Source organism: Triturus cristatus, chromosome 9 (genome assembly GCF_964204655.1).
Source record: "Triturus cristatus chromosome 9, aTriCri1.1, whole genome shotgun sequence".
Classification (NCBI taxonomy): Eukaryota; Metazoa; Chordata; class Amphibia; order Caudata; family Salamandridae; genus Triturus; species Triturus cristatus.
The window spans coordinates 676,652,775-676,673,358 of record NC_140592.1 but is presented as its reverse complement, the minus strand read 5'-3'; the positions used below and the strand labels follow the sequence as shown (position 1 = coordinate 676,673,358).

At 46.9% G+C, this 20,584-nt stretch overlaps 1 protein-coding gene across 4 annotated transcripts in view; it reads left to right on the top strand.

The window, feature by feature from the left end:
* The window catches only part of CDC42EP2 (CDC42 effector protein 2), a 99,998-nt gene that overhangs the window by 40,614 nt on the left and 38,800 nt on the right, over window positions 1-20,584 (top strand). Inside the window, exon 1 of one of the 4 annotated variants that reach the window (XM_085625751.1) lies at window positions 6,589-6,719. The exons of the other annotated variants lie outside the window; for them this stretch is intronic. The gene's annotated coding sequence lies outside the window, so the exon portion shown is untranslated. Of the gene's footprint in view, window positions 1-6,588; window positions 6,720-20,584 lie in introns of those variants that run through there. 4 annotated transcript variants of the gene reach the window in all.

Below are 20,584 nucleotides of genomic sequence, written 5' to 3'. Positions count from 1 at the left end.
AAGCGACACATTGTAAATAGTCCAAGGAATGTAGAGTTGCATAAGCACAAATAACTACTTACCCTGTTCATTATTGTGAGAACAGGGCATGACTCAACGTGCCATGTTTACCTATAGGGGGGATACTTATGCATTTGGAGTACTGTTTATTGTGGGATTTGAGGATTATTTTCAGAGGTAGTAAAGTTCACCCATCTTGCACTCATTGACTTAACTGATTTATATACCACTTTTCTGATGGCAATCTTTCTGTAACAATCTACACAAGTTAAACTGCATCACTGATAGAATTAAGTCGGTGGCGTACCTGCACTGTAGAACTCCATGATCAGAGGCATATCAGCAGCGGCAAAATCCTTGTTGAACAAGTGCCCATGTCCGAGCGCTTCCCCGATTCCCCCACCATGTATGTCTTCATATTTACAGAGCTTAGGTACCCCAGGAGCGGCAAGAGTACAGGGTTGAAAGGAAGAGTGCACAATTCTATGCTGGAATCTGCAGCCACACTGTGGAACCTGCCCTTGCTGATCGGTTCTCCCAACCTTACTGCACTGAAAACTCCTGCTGCTGGGCATAGAGAAGATATGCCGGAGCTAAAATCAAGCCTCAGGTTTTTATTTCTGAGGACTTGATTTTTTCAGAAGGCGGTTCATCTAAGGTGTCATTTACAGTCTAAATTGAGAAAATTCCAAACAACAGAATGCAGGAAGAGGGTGGAGGGGACGGTGCAGGAAACACAACACGGGAGGGGTGTGGGAGGGACATGGCATGCAAAGCAATGAGGGAGAGGGGTGTTAAGGGTTAGGGAAGCACCGCAATGTGGGAAGGGAATGGGACACAGCAACAACGCAGGAGGGAGGCGTGGCAAGCAGCAATGATGGGGCAAGCAACTAAAAGAAAAAAAAGTACCTCCGAAAGTGGGAGCCATGTAAAAATGCTCTGAAAAAAGGAAGCAGTACTTGGGACAAGCTCCAGGGGAGGGATAAACATGTGGTCGGCACGAGCTGACCAAGGAGAAGCAAGAAAGTGAATGTGACGATGAAGCCAACCAATGGTAAGCAGCTGGCGGGCTCTAAGTCCCCTGTAAGCTAACAAATTGTCTCACAAGCGATAGCATATGTGCTGTCTCAGGCAAGACCAAAAAAGCAACAAAAAACAAGAAGAAAAATGGATATAGAAAGGTTTGCACAAGCAAACAATATATAAATAAAAGACCAATAGTACATTGAGAGGGTAATGCACCAACCAACTCACATTAAAGGAGCAACTCTTGACCTCATCATCTCAAAAGAACAGACCATCACCTTAGACTCGATAATCCTGTGTGATTGGTCTGACCACCTCAGCATCCTCTTTTATATTAATAGGGAGGTGGTGATGAAGAAGGCTCAACCACCGAAATCAAAGATGTGGAAAAGGGACCTCGGATCAATAAACCATGACAATCTAGTTGCCCACTGTAGATCTGCCCTCTCCTCCCAAGCTGAATTGGTCGAGGTGCAATCACTCACTGACGCCTACAATTCAACCATCACCAACATCATGGATGACATTGCCCCACTCCAACTCAAAAATGCCTCATCAAAAATTTCCAAACCGTGGTTTGATGAAAACCTAAACTTGGAACACCGCAACCTTAGGGCAGCCGAACGCTCCTGGCGATCCAAACCCTCGACCGGACCAGCTAAAACTCCTTAGAGACACCAGGAGCCTCTACAATAAACAAATCAAGAGAGCTAAGGCTGACTATTTCAGACTACAACTAGCTATCCTGGCTGATGAGAGCTGAAAGCCCGAAACCGGTCCTAGGATGCTTGTTTCCAGTCAATGACCTGGCTTGGCAGTTCGGGCTGGACTGTTCCCATGGGGCACAGGGTCCAGACTGATTTACATATGGCTAGGTTCAAACTGGAATGGCATGGTGAGCAAAAAACGGATGGATTTTGGCCCAGATCTCTGTACTTGGGTGAATGTATGACATTGTTCTCCATTCTGTCCATCAACTGTTGTTTTTACAACTAGACCAAGCGGCAAAATGCCCCAAGAAACTTTTGGAATTGGTCAAACAACAATCAGTCACAGGTCCAAACCTCTTGGACCCGGGTAGCAACCAACCCTCCTGCGAAGAATTTGATGCTTTCTTCACGGAGAAGTCAAGACTCATCTCCACTGACCTCGCCTCTAAGAAGACAATGTTACCTCCCACTAGTGCCACCTTACCCCTTGATTACTTTGAAAAATGCAACTCTACCTTCAAGAACACCAAGAATAATGCGTCATGGGGCACCTTTACCCAATTCAGTGAAAAAGACATCCACATAATTCTTCAGACAATCAATCCTTCAACCCACTTCCGTGACCCGCTGCCTCCGGCCATCTTCAAAGAGATTAAGAATGCACTCATCCCCACCTGGACCAGGATTGTTAACGCCTCCTTATCACAGAGCATGATCCCTGATTGCCTAAAAGCAGCCCATGTATCACCTATACAAAAAAAAAACACTGACAAATCTGATCCCAACAACTTCCGCCCCCTTTCCAACATCCCCACCCTAGCGAAACTCCTAGAAAAATGTGTACTATCCCAACTCTGTGCTCACATAGAGAATTACCAACTCTTAGACCAGCATCAATCCGGTTTTCGGAAGGGGCATAGCACCGAATCGGCCCTCACACACGTTATGGATGACATTCTGAAAATGCTTGACCAAAACGATTCCTGTCTCCTGATCCTCCTTGACCTTTCCGCAGCATTCGACACGGTCAATCATGACAATCTGCTATCAATCTTTCAAAACAGAATGGGCTTCTCGGACCTGGTGCTGCAATGGTTCTCATCCTTCCTTCATCACAGATCACAAAGAGTCAAGGCAAATCACTCTCTTTCCCAGCCCTCTCCAGTAATTATGGGGGTCCCCCAAGGGTCCGCCCTTTCTCCTATCCTCTTCAACCTTTTCTTCGAACCTCTAGCTAACTCTCTAAATTCCACGAACATTCTCTTCCACATGTATGCTGATGATACACAACTCTATTTTAAAATCTCATCCCCGGAAAACATCATCTCACTCAACACTATCCTAACGTCCACACAAAATTGGTTAACCAAGAACTATCTCCTGCTCAACACCTCCAAAACGGAATTCCTGCTCATCTCCCCACCGAACCCCATCCCCAACCTAAATCTCTGGCTGACTCACCTCACCGCTTTCAACTGCACTTCGATCATCATAGACTCAGCCAAATCTCTTGGAGTCACCGTGGACAAGCACCTGAATATGAAAAGTCATATCAACAATGTATGTAAGGGAGCCAACCACTTGATGAGGACTCTTAGAAATATCAAACCTTTCCTACCACAAAATGATTTCAAGCAGGTGGTCCAAGCGCTTGTCCTGCTGAGACTAGACTATGGCAGTGCTACCCTCTGTGGCCTTCCCAAATGCGCCTTGGCTCCCGTAAGGGCCTCACTGAACACCGCGGCTAGACTGGTCACTGGCTCCAAAAGAAATTAGCACATATCCCCAGTACTAAAATCTCTCAATTGGGTACCCCTTTGAAGCACAAATTCAGTTAAAAATTGCAGTTCTGGTGCACAAAGTCCTTCACTTCAATACTCCCAGGTACCTGGCGCAAAAACTTGAACTATCCTCTGGGGGGAGAGCATCTAGAAGTGGCACTACTTTCCTCTAGAAACCACTCATCCTTAGCAAAAAGAGAACTTGTAACCGTGCCTTCCCCCGAGCTGCCCCAAAGATATGGAACGCTCTTCCACCGGAAGTACACAGACTCTCCTCGACGACCGCGTTCAAATTGGAAGCCAAAAGATTCCTAATGAGTAAATTCTTACCTTAAGAGAACTAGGCCCACTTGAGTTTTGACTTTGTTCCTATTACCATTGTACTTCCATTTGATATTGCCCCCATTACTGCATTTTATTAACCCCCTTCCTTGTTTGCTTACATTTGGTTATTGTACTATCTTCTTTTTCCCAATTGAAGTTTGATATTGCATTACTGCATATTATTACCCCCCTTCGTTGATCACTTACACCTGTTTATTGTGTTATTTTCTTTTTCCCAATTGATGCTCGTTATTGCATTCATTTCCTCTCTTCCATCCTATTGTAAAGCGCTCTGTTATCCCTCGGGATCTTGTTCGTGCTATATAACTTTATAAATAAATAAATGTCAAGAAAAAAGGTGCCGGCCTCCATTTCTAGGAACCTCTGTTATATTATGCCAAAAGGAGACTGTGGTCAAGAGGGGTTGCATGAAAGATGGCATACAGGGTGGTTGGGGGGAGGTGTACCTCTTGTTCATGGAATACAGCAATGAGATGAAAAAGTAGAGAAGATTGCAAGATAGTTTTGAATTTCAGTGTGAAAAGGGGTATGAACCACACAATGTGTTTTTTTAATGCATTATATTCACATAGAACCGGAAGATGTGTTTTTTAATCACACCACTTAGTTAAACAATAGTATGATTGGTTTTACATCTAATTTTAAATGGGGTTATACATTTGTTTTTCATCATTACATAATGCAGCTGGAAGAAGACACATTGTGCTTAGACATTACACATAAGCCTTCTTCTCTTTTAATCAGTGTCACTTCAAGCTCTGGTGAAAAGTACCGAATTTTTTGGGGGGAGACATAGCCAATCCTTCTTAAAAAAAGGGTGAGAGCATTCCTGTGAGCCTCACATATCATAAATGTAATCTCATTTGTACCACAGAAGATAGGACTCGAATATGGCGTTCCTGTCTAATAAGACATTAAACCTTGTGGCAGGCTGTCGTAAGTGCTGGTGTTGACAATTAAGTGCTGATGCTGAGCACTTGAACCGGCTCAAATTAAGCACTGCCTAGGTTCAAGGACATCAACTACAAGGGCTGCATTGGCTAAGGGCCTATTCCACAGGACTTCCTCTTTCAGCCCAATTGACCATTTATTTTGACGGTCTTTGAAGCTTGCGCACCAGATTCATACTTTACATGAGATGTCCTATTCTGCCTTCTCCTGAGACAGAACAGACTGCCTACATTTAAAACCAGACGTGTACAAACACATAGAGTGTGATCACATCCTCATTGTATGTCTCTAAAAAATGTGCACATCCTCATTGTATGTCTCTAAAAAATGTCCAATTGGTGAACTCCTTTCCATCCTCGTCTACCAATTTATTGTTTCTTCTCGACTTTAAAGTCGGTATTTTCTAACTTCAGGCAGCAATCACCAGCCCCTTTTGGTATTATTAGAAATTGCTTGTTTCCAGGTGTGATCCACATTTTCCGAAGTGACTAAATTATTTACAGCTCTTTTATGTAGTCAGGTAGCCTCGCCTCCTTGTGCTAGTGTCCCCGGGCTTTCTCTGAAATGCTGTCGAAACATTAATTCCTGCAAGACTGCGCGCTCTGATCCACATAAAAGATGTCTTTCACTCTAACTGGGGAAATGGTACAGTTTCAAATGGGTGAAAAAATATTCTGTTGATGGGGTTTACTTTTGGGCTGTTCAAAATGGACACCACCCTACATGAAACCCATAGAATCTCACCTAGAGAATTGATGTGCAGATTTTATCGGTGCCTCTGTATGACAGGGAAATGAAGACGAAAACACTACAGTTACCTTTAGGAAGCGGCAACGTCAATTGTCTGAAGGAGAAAGCTAAGGGTGCAGCCACACTCATCCAATCTATCCACCGACATTGCAAGTTAGAAATGTACAAACTGGGATTTGTTTTTACTAAATAGGGAAAAGTTAGAAAGGTATAGGGGGGAGGGTGGGGGGTGTAGGGCAAACATAATTCACCCCCCACAAAGGAGAGTGGGACTGAGCTAGAGCAGTTCGGTTGCAATCTGACATCATCAGTCAGCCCAGGTCTCCATATAGACTAGATAGGCTACATGGTTTTTGAAGATGTGCACTGCGGCCATACCGCAGCCTTGCCGACTACCACAAAACAAAATGTCTGCTAGAAGTGTGTGTACTGTGCTTGCCTTTGAGCCATTATTGGACCTTTAGAAGCAGACTTCTTTGCCATGGAAATTGTCCACTTTCAGATTGTTTCCTTAATAACATCCCCATGTGTGATCTTATACCAAAATACTATAATTCTGCTTGGAAATCTAGATTACAGCAGTGGCATAGCATTTTGATTATGATTTTGATTTTCTAAAGAACCAATACACAGGGTAATGTGCGACAAAGAGAAACAAGACGCGCTTAGTCTCTGTTGCGATCGACGTTGTCTGTATAGTAGCTTTGTGGGACAATGTATCAGTAGGAGCTTGATGGTCACATTGGACCATGGCGGAATGTTACAGTTTTCCTTCACAGCTCTCCATATTCCTTTAGTCTTTCACAAATTTTCTGTAATTAGTTTAATTTATTCAGTTTGTGGACCAATTGTTGCAGTGCCAATCACATTCAGTGTTCATGGAACACGTCATTAACCGTCCTAGGATTTCAAACATTTTTCCTGCTGCTTATCTCGTACTAAAGCAGCATAATTCTGTCAGTCCAGTCCTTGTCACTTTGTGAGTTGTGGCCTGTTTGCTGAGTAAACTTTCGTTTGTCCCTTAGTAACCCATTTGGAAAGGAAGGTGAATGGCATTTTACAAGGACAAGGAATAGTATCTAGAAAGGAGTCAACAACCTGGAATGTTCCTTAATCCCCACTGAGTAGTCTGCGCAGGACTGTAGTGTCAGTAAAGGTGAGTGTTCGGGGTAAAGCTGTTGGTTGGCAGAGCTGCTAGTGACCGCGTCTGTTCAGTTTTGAGGCTTTAGTAAGCAGAGCGCGTTCGGAATTTGGCTGCAGGTAGGTGTCAAAGGGGGTCTTGTAGGATTAAGCAGTTAGTGGGCATGGACTTAATTTACAGCTGTACAGCATTGAGAGCTCAGTGGGCATACTCTGTGGGTGTAACCTAGGTTGGGTCGAGCTGGTAGAGGAATGGCATGTACAGTAATACACTCTAGCTATGCGGAGTCCATATAACATTGATATATTGACGTTTTAAATACTAACTTAGAAGAGCTTTTATTGGGGACAGTAAGTGCCTACTGTTTGCTTTTGTGAGTGACTAGTGCGTTTGAGCTGCTGCATGTGTGATTTTCCTGCATAAACGTCATTTCTCGCCCTACCTTATGTTTGCTGTTCCTGCACCTGTGTGTTTTTCCTGAACAAGGGTGTGTCCTAATTCAGAAGTATGTGTGTATTTATGCTGCTGTGATTGTTCTTTGTGCACACTTCCCCTGGGTGTGCGTGTTTATCCACTTGGCTGTCTTTGTGCCCCAGGCCTGCATTCGCGGCTTTGCTGTTCCTGCACATTTTTAGGTCTCGGCTGCGAAAGGCTGCGCTTGCGCAGTCTCGCTCCGAGATTTAATGAGTTGGAGTGACTTTGAGAAGAGGGGCTTGCACCCACCCCTCTTCTCTCCTGTTCTCCATTGGCTGGCCTCTTAAATGCTGGCCAGCCACTGGAGAAGAGGTCCAGTCACTCCGTTGAAGCCCCGTCCTTTTCGGATCGGGGGGCGTGTTTTTTGCGAGAAGTCTCAGGGAGGAGACAACAGCAAAACACGCCCCCCAATCCGAAAAGGACACTCCCTTTCTCCGAGGCATTTTCTGCTGTGCCTCGGAGAAAGGCGGTGGTGTCCCGGCGTTGCTCCCTCACCTGATCTCCTTGTTTTCTCCCTCTTTACAGACTGCGATGAAAAAACATCCCGGCCCGTAGTAGCGCGAGATGTTTTCCCCTTTGTTCTCCGTGCGCTACTCACGCTTTGTTGGATCAGATCCTGTCAACATTACTGTATGAATTGAGAGATGTCGGTTGCTGCCACTCACCTGTTGTGAATGCATGTTCCTGGCTTTTAGCGACTCCTCCCTCCAGCCGCGGTCTATATATAGTGCATTGATTGTCCTGGGACCTGCAGCGAGGTCTTCGAACGGGTCAGAGTATACTGGGGAGATTGCGTCAGCAAGCTGGAATCCAGCGACCGGGGCGAGGGGAAAGGCGGTGAAAATGTAAGTAACCCTACAAGACATCTTTGCATTTGCACAGAGCTCGCCTTTATTTCTCTACTTGGGGTGTACACTTCCTTTAGAAATAAGTCTATTCCGCATCTTAAGCACGCGTCGATCTGACCATGGCTCGGGGTCATCGGCAAACTATGCCGTATGTGGCATGTCACAGACTGGGGGGTGGAAGGCGGCGGTGAGCTCTGAAACATGGCAGCATATCATGCCGGAAAACAGTCACGGGTCTGCTGTGGCCTAGGCTGCCCAGTGTTTCGGAAAGGAACGAAGCATTTCAGTGGGTTTCCGAGTCTGTAATGTGCCACTGTGCCAGTGTACTTCGCATCCAGGGAATATTGGTGACTCGCCGGCCATTTTTTGTACGAGCTTGCGTAGCATTATTTGCATTCCAAAGTATCGGATTTATACAGCCACAGCTCGCTGAACTTTCTTGAAAAGAGCGACTCGTTGCTGTGAGTGACCGGATGTCTGTTTCACAACCGACTTAGCATTCTAAGAAATTGTGAGACACCACAAGTCACCAGAACTGTTATTTCCTAATTTATTTTCCATTAGCGAAAAAAGCAAAACAGTAAGGTGAGTCACAGCAATACACTACTCTTTTGGGCTGCAATTCTGCTTATCTAGCACCCTGAGGAGGGACACGCATGTTTAAATACAGGGTGATGTTCAGCTCAGTGTAAAGGCCGCTTGAGAGAAATGCTGTGTTGACCAGGGCGGCACTTAGAAATAACGACATATTTCATTGACGCTAATGCCCGCCTCAGGGTGGCACTAAAAGCACTATTTTTTATTTTTTTCTCGTGCACCCTACTGCATGCCACTGTTATAGCACGGGGCGATCCCCGAACCCTGTAATGCCCCGGTTTCGTGACCCGGGAACTGAGGGAGGCTCTCCCAGCAGAGTGTGGGTTCTGTCATGAGGGGGTGATGTCCACGCGCCACTGATCGATCCTCCCCTGACAAACCACCATTCACTCCATCGATCAGCCCTCGGCTGCAGATTATTGGCAGTCGGGAACTAATGGGGTGTGCGTGAGGCTTTCCCCTCTCCATCGACGCTTCTATTAGTCCTGTCGGCGCCGCACAATGGATGGGAGCTTTGGGATCCCCTAAGGGAGCGCCTCAGAACGCTGATGTGGGGGGAGGGGCCACTAGACGATGCAAAGGCCCAGTTGTACGGACTCGTGGCCGGCTTCGCGGCGCTGTTCCAAGCTTCAGGTGCTCTGTGGTCTCAGTGCCCGGCTGCTAGCTCCTGACCTGTCTCATGGAGGCATCAGCCAGAGGCTGAGCTTGCAGCAGCATAACCATCCTAGAGCCACGGGGCATGGCACAGTGCTCAGATGGTGCCATTTATGGGGTCTAGGGCAGTGCTTTAAATGGGCAGGTCCAGTTCGGTACTAAGTGCCTGCACTTTTTAGGTCTCGGCTAGCGATGGCTGCGCTTGCGCAGTCTCGCTCGCGAGACATAATGACTTGGGTGAAGAGGGACTTGAACCCGCCCCTCTTCTTCCCTGTTCTCCATTGGCTGGCCTAGTAAATGCTGGCCAGCCATTGGAGAAGAGGTCCCGTCACTCTAATCCTGCCCCGTCCTTTTCGGATCGGGGGGCGTGTTTTTTGCGAGAAGTCTCAGGGAGGAGACAACAGCAAAACACGCCCCCCAATCCGAAAAGGACACTCCCTTTCTCCGAGGCATTTTCTGCTGTGCCTCGGAGAAAGGCGGTGGTGTCCCGGCGTTGCTCCCTCACCTGATCTCCTTGTTTTCTCCCTCTTTACAGACTGCGATGAAAAAACATCCCGGCCCCTCCACGTGCCTCATCCCTGCGATGAAAAAACATCCCGGCCCCTCCACGTGCCTCATCCCTCTGCTGCTGAGATTACCGAACGCTGTGCGCGCTGCCGATCCAGAATCGTTTATTTCCAGCGGTATCCATTTCCCCATGTCTCGCTCTCCTCGTTTTTTGTATCCATTGCAGCTCGCAGCTTCCTCCTTGTCTTATTTCTGTTTCGATAGACTGCTACGAGGTAAGAGATTGAAGGAACGGCATTTTTGCCACTGGCACACACTACTGTGATACCGTGTCCGTGCGTGGCTGCCTATTGTCTCACGTCACGTGTGCGGGGCCTCTTTCAAAATTACATATTTCTGCCATGGTATATTGGTATCGTTCCAGGGGGTGAAGAGCAGGTGTGAGGGGAACCGCTCCAAAGGCCTTGACCGGGCCGATGGCCGAGGGAAACAGCTCGAAAGGGCCTCGCTAGAGTTACGGGAGGGGTCGCCCCAGAAGCCCCTGCGAGAGGGGAAACAGCTATTCGTTGTGCAGCAGGTGAAGGCGCACCGGGGAGATGGATATAAAGGGCCTCAGTGCCACAGTTGTAACTCGGTTTCCCTACTGAAACTGTTGGGGGGAGGGGAGGGTTCTTGTAGAGTCCATGGCACACTTACTGACTGCGCCACTGCGTGGCGGGGCCTAGGGGCCCCTGCTCCAGGGGCCAGGTCAGTGGAGCTGCTCATAGGAGTCAAGGATAGATGAGAGGGGTGCCTCTTTTCAGGGCCTGGTGAGGGGTTTACTACTGAGGGCCTGGGGAAGGGCCCTGAGCTCTGCTCTTGGACACCTGGGGGGAGGGCTGCCTCTCCAAGGCTCCGAAGAGCGCGCCGTTCAAAGAGCCTGGCGAGGGCAGAGGGTTCTGCCCCAGTGTGCCAAGTGAGGGGCTGCCCAGGGCGCTTGGCGCCAGGTGAGGAGCACGAGCCCTGGGCTCTGGTGAGGGACTGCAGTAACTTGCGGCTATCAGTGCCAGACGGAAAGGAGCAATGTAAGGTGGTCCAGAGGGTCGTATGTGTCTCATGCTCCATTACAACAACATGCTACCAAGGGCCCTTTACTACTGCCAAGAAGTGTAAACACTGGTAATTAAAATGCTTGCTTGTTTATTTTCTCTGATGCAAACTGCTAATGAGAACCAAGTCTGTATTTTTTCAAATCAGGAACACGAAGGTATGCAACATTCAACCGGCGTGAATACAATGCACGTTTTCGGTCACGAATGCATCTTGTAAAATTATTGCAAACTCCAGGACTGCAGTGGGCCTAAAGTTGCCAGGTCAGACCATATATACCAAGCACGATGTTTTAATAACTCTCTTTAAATAAATTAAAGAATTTGTTTACATTGACCATTGTTACTAAGTCCTAACAAAGTAGCTGGTTAAAATAAATCGTAGGAATGGTTAAACAGTAGTGAGTACTCACAGCTCCTTCTCACAGGGTTAGAGCGCTGTAAGTAGTGAGATTGCGCACTACATCTGCATGGGTGTACCAAAGAGGCCATGCAGAGTACACTGCCTTGTAAACTACAGGTAATCATTTCAAAGAGGCCAAGGAGTGAATGGGCTCATGGAACGACTTATTCCATCACCAAATAAAGTGAGTTTATTCCGAGGGTTTAACGAGCTTCGTCGAGTGCCGTGTGATGGAAGATTCAGTGTTGGCAGGTGGCGGGCATAACGTCTGCTTGATCCTACCACTGAGCATGACATACATTGTCCATCTGTTCATCCCTCTGTGTCTGTCTGTCCCTCTGTCTTTCGTATCTGCTGGTATTTCTTGTCTGTGGTTAAATGTGCGTCTGGATGTATCTATTTCTTGTGTGTGTGGCCGGGTACATGGGTGTCTGCATGTTGATGTGCATGTAACCTTTGTTCGTCTTTGTGTATGGGCTTGTACCCATGTGTGCATGTGTCTGTATGTCTGAATGAACCTGTTGCCCTGTGTGCATGAGTGCACGGGTTTGTATGTCTGTTGGTCTGTCTGTAGAAGCCTGATGGCCTGTGTGCACGAGTTCATGTGTCTGTATGTCTGTTGGCCTGTCTGCATGAGTGCATGTGGCTATATGTCTGTTGCCCTGTCTGTAGGAGCCTGATGGCCTGTCTCCATGAGTGCATGTGTCTGTTGGTCTGTCTGCAGGCGCCTCTTAGCATATGTTTGTGTGTCTATTTGTCTGTGTGTATGGGCGAGGTAGGTATGTTTGCCTGTACGCATGAGTGTGTCTGTCGGGTCGTCCTTTGGACCTGCTGGTGTTTGCGCATGGTTCCTGGAGTTTGCACCTGTGCATGCATGTGTGCTTTACATATGAGCGTGCGCAGCCTGCATGTCAGTGCGCGTGCACGCGCATTGCCGTTCTCGGACGCTTGCCCTGCGCTGCCTGGCTCAGCCAATGACATCATCTCCAGGCCGCTGACGGCTTCGGTGCGCTGCGCAGTCCCCTGGGGCCCTACCTAAGGCCGGGGCCCTTCTCCTGTCCAATCAGCGTCGGCTCAGCCTTAGGATGACGGCCAGGTCAGTGGCCCCAGCTTCCGTCGGACACAGAGGCCTGAAGCCTCGGCTTAGCCCGTCCTGAGAGCGTTGGCCCGGATCAGCGGCCCGAGGGGCTTGGAGCCGCGCTGCAATTACTGAGGCGAGCCGCAGCCCTCGATCTGAGTAACCAGCAGTTTCTTGCCGGGGAAGGCTCCCAAAAAACAAAACTGGTTCCTCACCACGTCTGGCCTGCAAAGGGGTTAATTTTCTGTGCTTCTTTCCTCAGCTCAGTGCTCACCCTGACTTGACTGTCTGTTGCTACGATGGTAGTGGTGTACTTGAAGGGGATGGCTGGATAATTATTACAATTCCGAGCCTCCGAGTTTTCACTAGCCTTCTGTGTACCATTTCGATGTTTGCAGTTTGCGTGTGAAGTATAAAAATGAATAAAAGCTGTGGAGAAATTATCTACGTTAGTCTGTAAAAAGAACAAAAACATTAGCAAGGCTTGTGATTAGGTCATAATGCTTGAAAGTGCATTCCTCTGCTCTGCCTATAAGTGCAGATTAATCCACAGCCAGTAATGGCTCCTACATTATTTTGTTATAGTTATAGCTTGTGCGCAGAGCTGGAAGTGCGGCCCCACATAGATAGAGCGGGGAGGGGAGGGTTTATGCGGAGGCACAGTTCTCATCTGAGTGCCATGGAGCGAGGGGCGGAGAACCCGAAAGAAGCTTAGCACAAGCATTTTTTTTTTAAGTCACGACCCTTCCTGCAATCAGTGCCCCAGGGCCGGTGCTCCGTTTGCCGCATAGCTGTGACTGCTGCCCCCAGATCTTAAGAGATTGGCACTGAGATGTGAGGTGATAAATTAGCAACCAACGCTTGTTTTACCTAGCGTCTTATGCGATTGGTGATGGTATGTTACTGAATAATTACAAAATGCGCGAGATGCCAGATCCGTATGTGTGTCCGAGCTCCGCGATAACAAGGCACAACAAGCATTTACAATGCAACGGTCTCGGCATTGTTAAAGTTAGAGCTATTGTCATTGCTCATGACAATGCCGTTTCTTTACATGTTTTAAAAACATAAACAAAAATAATGTCATGAGCAATGCCAATAGCTCTAACTTTACCAATGCCGAGACCATTGCATTGTAAATGCTTGTTTCTTTATTTTTTTAATGAAGTGCACGTAAGCCTTACTTGATGCTTTGAGAGACAGGCACACAGTGGTTCAATTGATCGGCGTGTGTTACTGCTTTTGCTGTATATTTATTTGCCTGTGCTGTCCCTGCTCGTGCGCCTTTGCTCCAATGCCCCGATTTCTGTCGGCCCCATTAACTATACTGTGTGCGATGACTTCTTTTAGTACACATATTTTAAATACAAATTGTGCAGTAAGTCCCGCACAGCCTGCATTTCCCCCTGGTAGATTTCGGTAGGTGAAACCTACTGACATTTACAGACTGAGAAATGCCCAGGAAATAACTTGGCAAAGCCGCAACATTATTAAATTGTGTGTATGCCCCATATTTCAGGCAGTAATCGTAAACGGGTAGACTTTATCACACCCGCTCAATGCCCAGTTAGGAATATATCGGATGTGATAAATATTGCACCTTTGGCCGGCCAACCGCAATCCGGGCCTAAACGTGTCCTTTCGCGCCTGTGATCAGGCGCACGTCATTTTTAGGTTTCGCCTTGCTATCGCGTAAGCGATCGCAACGCGAGACTATTGTAAGGGGCTCCCAAAAGTGCTCCGAAAAGCGGATTGCATGGCGAGCACGCGCACAATCACGCGCATCGTGACGCCATGCAATCCGTTTGGCATCGCACTTCTAAGGGTCCGTTCCCCCGCCTGGAATGCGCTCCCCCGCCAAGCGCGAGCGCCACGCTCCGCCGGGCTTGTCTTGTTATTCCGATGCTCTCAAAGCACCTAAGCAGCTGGGACAAAAAGTCCACAAAATCGCAATCCCGCCTTTGATGCATAATAAAACAAACCAAGTCAAAGGCCTCCTCCTGCCGGCGGCCGCTCATCTGCTCTCGCTGGATCAATGGTGCCCAGCCGCGCGCGTGTTACTTCGCCACAACTGCTCATCTATCGGCGCTCCTAAAATAGTGCGGGGGATGGGGTACAATACTCCAAAACAGATGCTCGGTGATGAAGTCTAGTCTGTAATTTACAAGCGAGTCTTGTTTATTTTATACTGCGCATTAACATGCAGGGTGGCATCGAAACACAATCCATGTGTTTGTGTCACCCTGCTGCAGAGAATGCCCACATACACCGACAGCTTTAATTCCTGCCATGAAATCGCCACGGCCGCTTCCAGCAGCACTTGAAGTGGCCATGGCGATTTTTCTTGGGAGGAATTAAAGTAAATAGTGCGCATTAACATGTGCGCGCAGCTTTCCCCTTTCCAGCAGTGCTTGAAGCGGCCGTGGCGATTTCATGGCAGGAATTAAAGCTGTCGGTGTATGTGGGAATTCTCTGCAGCAGGGTGACACAAACACATGGATTGTGTTTGGATGCCACCCTGCATTTATTAGCGGTTCAATCCCGTCCTTTTCCCCGTGCATTTTTATGCCGAGGGAAATGGCATTTTTTTGGGACCACCGCTCAGTATTTTCACACGACTACCCCAGCCAGTCAGGCTTCTAATGTCTGTTCACGCCACTGCAGCCTGGCCTCCAGATAACGGCGTGGCTCAGGGGAGGGGGATGCGACCACATTCCAGCCCTCGATATATTTTATTTGTTGGCCTTTGGGCTATCTTTGCACTTACAACTGGGGCATATAAGTGCCGGCAAAGCCTGAGACATTTCCGGGTACTGCACCCGCTCCAGACGCACAGGAGTGTTTAGACCTCTTGTGTGTCATACTCTTGTCACAACTGTACACAGCTGCCACCTGTGCCAACGTGGTTCTTTCTCACAAAACGATGATTTTTTCAAAGTGTAGAATGTCTCCTTATCTGACTCACGATGCTTTCCACTTTTGACTCGCCCTTAACTCTGCCACTCCATTCTCACACCTCTTCCTATTCCCCATCTCTTCCTTCCTTTGCTATTTCCTCTCTCCTCCTTTCTCCGCTATTCCATTTGTCTCTTTTACACTTCACTGTCATACGCATCCATATAGCGCCTTAATTCACTTTCTCCTTCTCCCTAATGCATTATGCCTACCCCGTCTACACTCTTTCATTCACCATCCATCCCTCCGTCCTTTCCCCTCCTACTTTCACTCAGTCATTCCATTCTTACCCCACCTTCATTCCCCTCCGTTTACTTTTGGTCCCGAGAGACTGTACTCTCCTCCCCGCCCTTCCATCATCCATGTGTTCTCCCTTCCTCTAGTCTCCTCCTTCTCTTTGTCATCTTACCCTTTCCTCTCACTTGTTTTGGAGTAAATGTAGTTAGTGGGATTGGTGTTACAATAAAATGTTGGGCCACCTTCAAACTGTTAAACTTTAGAGTTATCTTGATAGATTGATAGTTATAATTACAAAAAAACAACAACGTTTAAAAAATTTCTCGCGATTTTGCCAACCTGTGTTACTGGTATTAATTAGTAAATGAGCACTTTTCTGACTTTCTGACACCCCTTTAAATGTGACTTCTCTTGGTGGATCTACACAAAGGTGAAAATGGCAACAGCAGCCTTAAACATGCGAACTGTCTCCCAACTTTAATGTTATCTTGACAAATGCAGTCCAAATTATAGGTACGTTATAATAAATCTGTGTGTGCGGCCTGCACACGTTCCTGGGTGTGGTCTGACCAAGATGTGCACTGCAGAACTCCGTACAAAATCACACAACACTGTACAATACTGGGTAATGCAATCCAGAACTCTACGGTAGCCCATCTGCGGATTGACCTAAAATTATGCTCTACTCGCAGAATGTAAACAGAGGCCCATAGGTCTCCCATATACAGAGCACCTGGTATTAAGAGGGAGGAGAAGAGGAATAGTCCAAATTATACAGCAAGGTTGGATAAATTATGTGGCAACAAAAAGCAAAATTATGCGGTATCATGCAGCACTGCATAGCCGTCAGTACCGGAAGAAGGCATCTGCTCACAGCTGCTGGTTGCCACGGAGTCAGATTTCACCTTAATGGTTAAATAGAAATGCTTGTTGTACAATGCAATAGGTCTTGCATTTACGCAACTTTCAGCTATTGGCATTATAAATGACAACTCCTTTTATGTTTTGGTTTTTAAAACAGAAATAAAAGGCACTGTCATTTACAATGCCAATAGCTTAAAGTTGTGTAAATGCGAGACCTATTGAATTGCAAATGCTTGTTCTATGTTTGTTTGAAATAAGCACGCGTGTGCTGTAACCGCTTGTTCTTTTCGGATCGTATCCCTCTGCTGTTTTTTGTTCAAAATATTTCTTAGTATTTTTAGTTTTGAAGCAAGCCTGGCTCTCTCGCTTTTTCAGAATCTGCGCCTTCTGAGAATAGCCATCTAAATGACATGGGGTCCTTCCCTCCGCGCTTGCCAGCTGCAGATATCAATTCCCGTAATGGGTAGCAGCTGTGTCTGCTCTGGGCACGCGCTCACTCACCTGCATAGCCCCGGGGCCGCGGCCCACCCTTTGCCCCACGTGCCGAGGGGTGCACCTTCGCGGTTTCCCAACCGTTGGTAACTAGGGCAGGGCTGTTTTCTTTTTAGAACTTTGTATGGTTAGTTGCAGATTTAAAGTCTACGCACTTCCATGTTTACAGTTCAGTGGGCAGGGGACCATCACGCGTGGCCGAATTATTCGCACATCCGGGCCTCTGTCCCCGCTCGCGATGTTTCCCTACACACCACACAGCCGCTTAAAACGTTTATGGTTGCTCAAGGAAAATTCGGGCACCAGCGTAACTCAGAATAGAACAAGATTACTGAATGCCAAAAATGGATCATGTATGCAGATTTTCGCTCGCTTTAGAACCGTGGATAATTGGTTCCTAATACAGAGCATTTACGACACCTCCAATGCCCAAATTAATTTAATTCACTGGTATTTACTCTGGACTACATTCTAGTCCATTGTGTTTTTTACCACGACACCACTCTAGACATAGCACAGCCAAATGCAAAGGAGACTTGGTCTTGCGCCAGTTAGAACCTTCCAGCCTGAGCTGCCTGGCCTTGCCTCCTCCACATGCAACCAAGGCTGGCTTCAGCATGTTTGAGACTCCTCACCAGAAAGCAAGGGGCCCGTGTCGGGCCGCACCCTTCCCACTTAGAGCTTCTCACTTTGAAAAACAAAAAAGTGATGGCTTATCAGCAAAGAGTAAGTGTAGTGACTGCCCATGAGCAGTTGCGTTTGGATTTTACCAACAGAATTTTTGTTGACCTCCAGCAGTACCGGCTCGACTTGTTGTGAAGATTGACCGATACAGCAGCACCACTCAGTGGCTGACCTGGCATATATATATTACAACAACATTGCAATCATCGCATTGGCTCCATGTCACGCAATATGTAGACTTCAAGGTACTTTGAAGGGTACACTTAGGACTCCAACAGCCACGATTCTCCGTTCCTACAAACTGTATTGGCCCACTGCATGCCGCTAAGATTACCGGGCAATGCTAATACCCCAAGTGTGGCCGGAGTAAAGGAAATCCAGAGGGGTAACAAACAGATCATATATTCTGCTTTCTGGTGAGTCTGAGGGCCACAGAATGTATTTGTATTTGATAAAGGACTAACAATATGACTTTTCCCAAATGACTGACTGGATTCTATTATATAACTTTTATTTTTGAAGAACATCACGCACTCCTAATGCTTTGAGCCTGGAGGCAGCCAGGAGTAGCGATGCGCTCTACAAATGCTTGTAATGTAGGAGTCCCTGCTGCTTTTCTGGTAGGGAGCGAGAGGGGGAGAGGAAACCTCAACCAGAAAACATACAATGTTATCTTCAGTTTCTTCTCCATCTGTTTTTTTAGAGGAAGTACTCCCTGTATTGCTTCTGGGCCTCCGAGTCTCCCGACCAATAATGTTATTTTGAGATGCAGTCATATCAGAGGATTATGCCGTCCTCTCAGCCCTGGTGTCAACGTTGCAGTTGAGATGCTCGAATTCCCTAGTCCAAATTTCCCAGTCCATGTCACCGCAGGACCATCTCTTTCCCTTAAACCATCACAGCTGTGGTGTACTTATGACTTGTCTACAGTAAGTGTAATCATTAAGTTTTGATGGCTATGAGAAAAGATTCTCTTGTATCTCACTTCCAAAGTAAGTGCGTCCAACTGATGGCCGATTTCTAGTTTGGTCATGGTGTTCTCTAAAAGCACAGTCCTAGGAGCTTATTTTGGCTGGCTTTTATGTCTGTCCCCCGTATGGTCTTATCATAGGGCCCAGTGATATTTATCTGTTTTGTTATATTACTTACAGAGTGCAGCTATCACTTGCAATATTGTTTGGTGCTGCATACGGCAGAACCGTCAGACTGGGCTAGAACGAGATCAGAGTTAGTAGCACTGAAGCAACCATGTTTTCAGATGTGGACTCCAGCGACAACATAACATAACATGTGTATGTATAAAGCGCACGTTCACCCAGGAAGGCCTCTTGGCGCCGAATAACAGATGTGTATTGTTACCCCTATTCAATGGTACTCAATTTTTCTGCCTCAGAAGGATGATAGGCTGAGTGGACCCGCCAGAATTTGAACCTGTGACCATGAGGCCCCTCTACAGTAGACGCATTAGTCCACTGAGCCACCAAACCTGGCAAGGACTGAGCATTATATTTCTTTGGCGTTAAGCTAAACAATGCTCAGCCGCCACTCCAGACCTTACAGAGCAGAAAGACCCGGAGAAGGATGTGGTTGGTTACCACAAAAACGAGAGTGGAATATCTCTTGAGTTTGCATTTTTTTGTAGAACTTCATGACTGGAGCAGTGCTCCATACATAGGGCTATAAATGTGCTTCTGGCCCTAGTTCATGGGCAGTGCAGCTATTTTAACAGAAAAACAGAAGAGGATGTATGGGACCGGAGCAATAACATTTTAGTCTAATTGCGAATCACCTGAGTTTGTGATCAGGCCGCTTACAGTCTAAATGAGCTTCCATAATACAACCAAGGGTTAATCGGGACAGTGGGAGCAGTGATTAGACTTGCCGGTGATAGGCAAAGTAAAATCTTCATCAGTGTAGCATTACTTCCTTGCAGGTATGTATAGAAGTGTTGTTAGTGTTTGAGATCTGTAGGCGGTGCCTTGCATGCTCGGCTAGAGGCAAGCCAAGTGTTTGGAGGCCTGGAGCAGGCATATGATGTGTTTACTCCAGGAAGGAAGTCTGATGCAAGAACCAATGAGATAATGGTTTCTGCCCGCCTAGGGGTGTGCTGTATTTTACTTCACCGAAGGGTGAGCAAGGAAGTACTTCCTTGTTGTTTAGTTACCCTCACACACCCTAGTGGTGTCATGCTTCATCATCTCGTCACCCTGACGCCTATAAGTCAGGGTGGGCTCAACCACAGGGTTGGGAGCTCTTTGAAGAAGTAGAAGACCAGGGGGGCTGAAAGATTAAAAAACCTCAGGCAGATCCCCAGTATCCCTTTATTGTTGGGTCTGTCTGGGTTAAATAAAATTACTTTTAAAATGGGTCTTGTTGGAAGTATTATGGTCCTAAGACCCTAGTGCCAACATGCTTCAGTCCATACGTGGCCGTAAAGGTCCAGGACTTTCTTCAGGGCAAAGAAGGCCTCCCTAGGGGGCAAGAGGGGGAATTCCCTATCCTGTCCGTGAATCAAGGGCAGAGTAGCTGCTCCTCGTGTGAGTGACTGATTATTAATCTATCATCCGTAGTACTCCATCTGGAAAAGGAACAGAAAACAAAACACACAACATACACTTGTATAAAAACATGGTGGTAATTCCAAAATGTTGTGTCCCATATTCGTGCTTCGGAAAAAGACCGAGACCACATGTGCCAAATGTGTCTATGACATAGTGGTTTTCTACTCTTTCCAAACATGTGCCACTCGTATCCGTATTTGTACATAAAATTACTACGTGACAGATATATCGTGTGGTGGCGATTTTGCTCGCATACTGACAATTGGTTCATGCCAGTTGGTGCATAATATCAAAGTAAAATTCTCTGTAGTTCGCTCTCATTCATCACTCATGCCGTATCCGTGAAGAAAAATAATTGCTAAAACCATGTACGATTATCGTTATCACATTTAGTTGAGATATGCCCACAATACAAAAATCCATGTTCTTACCCAACTT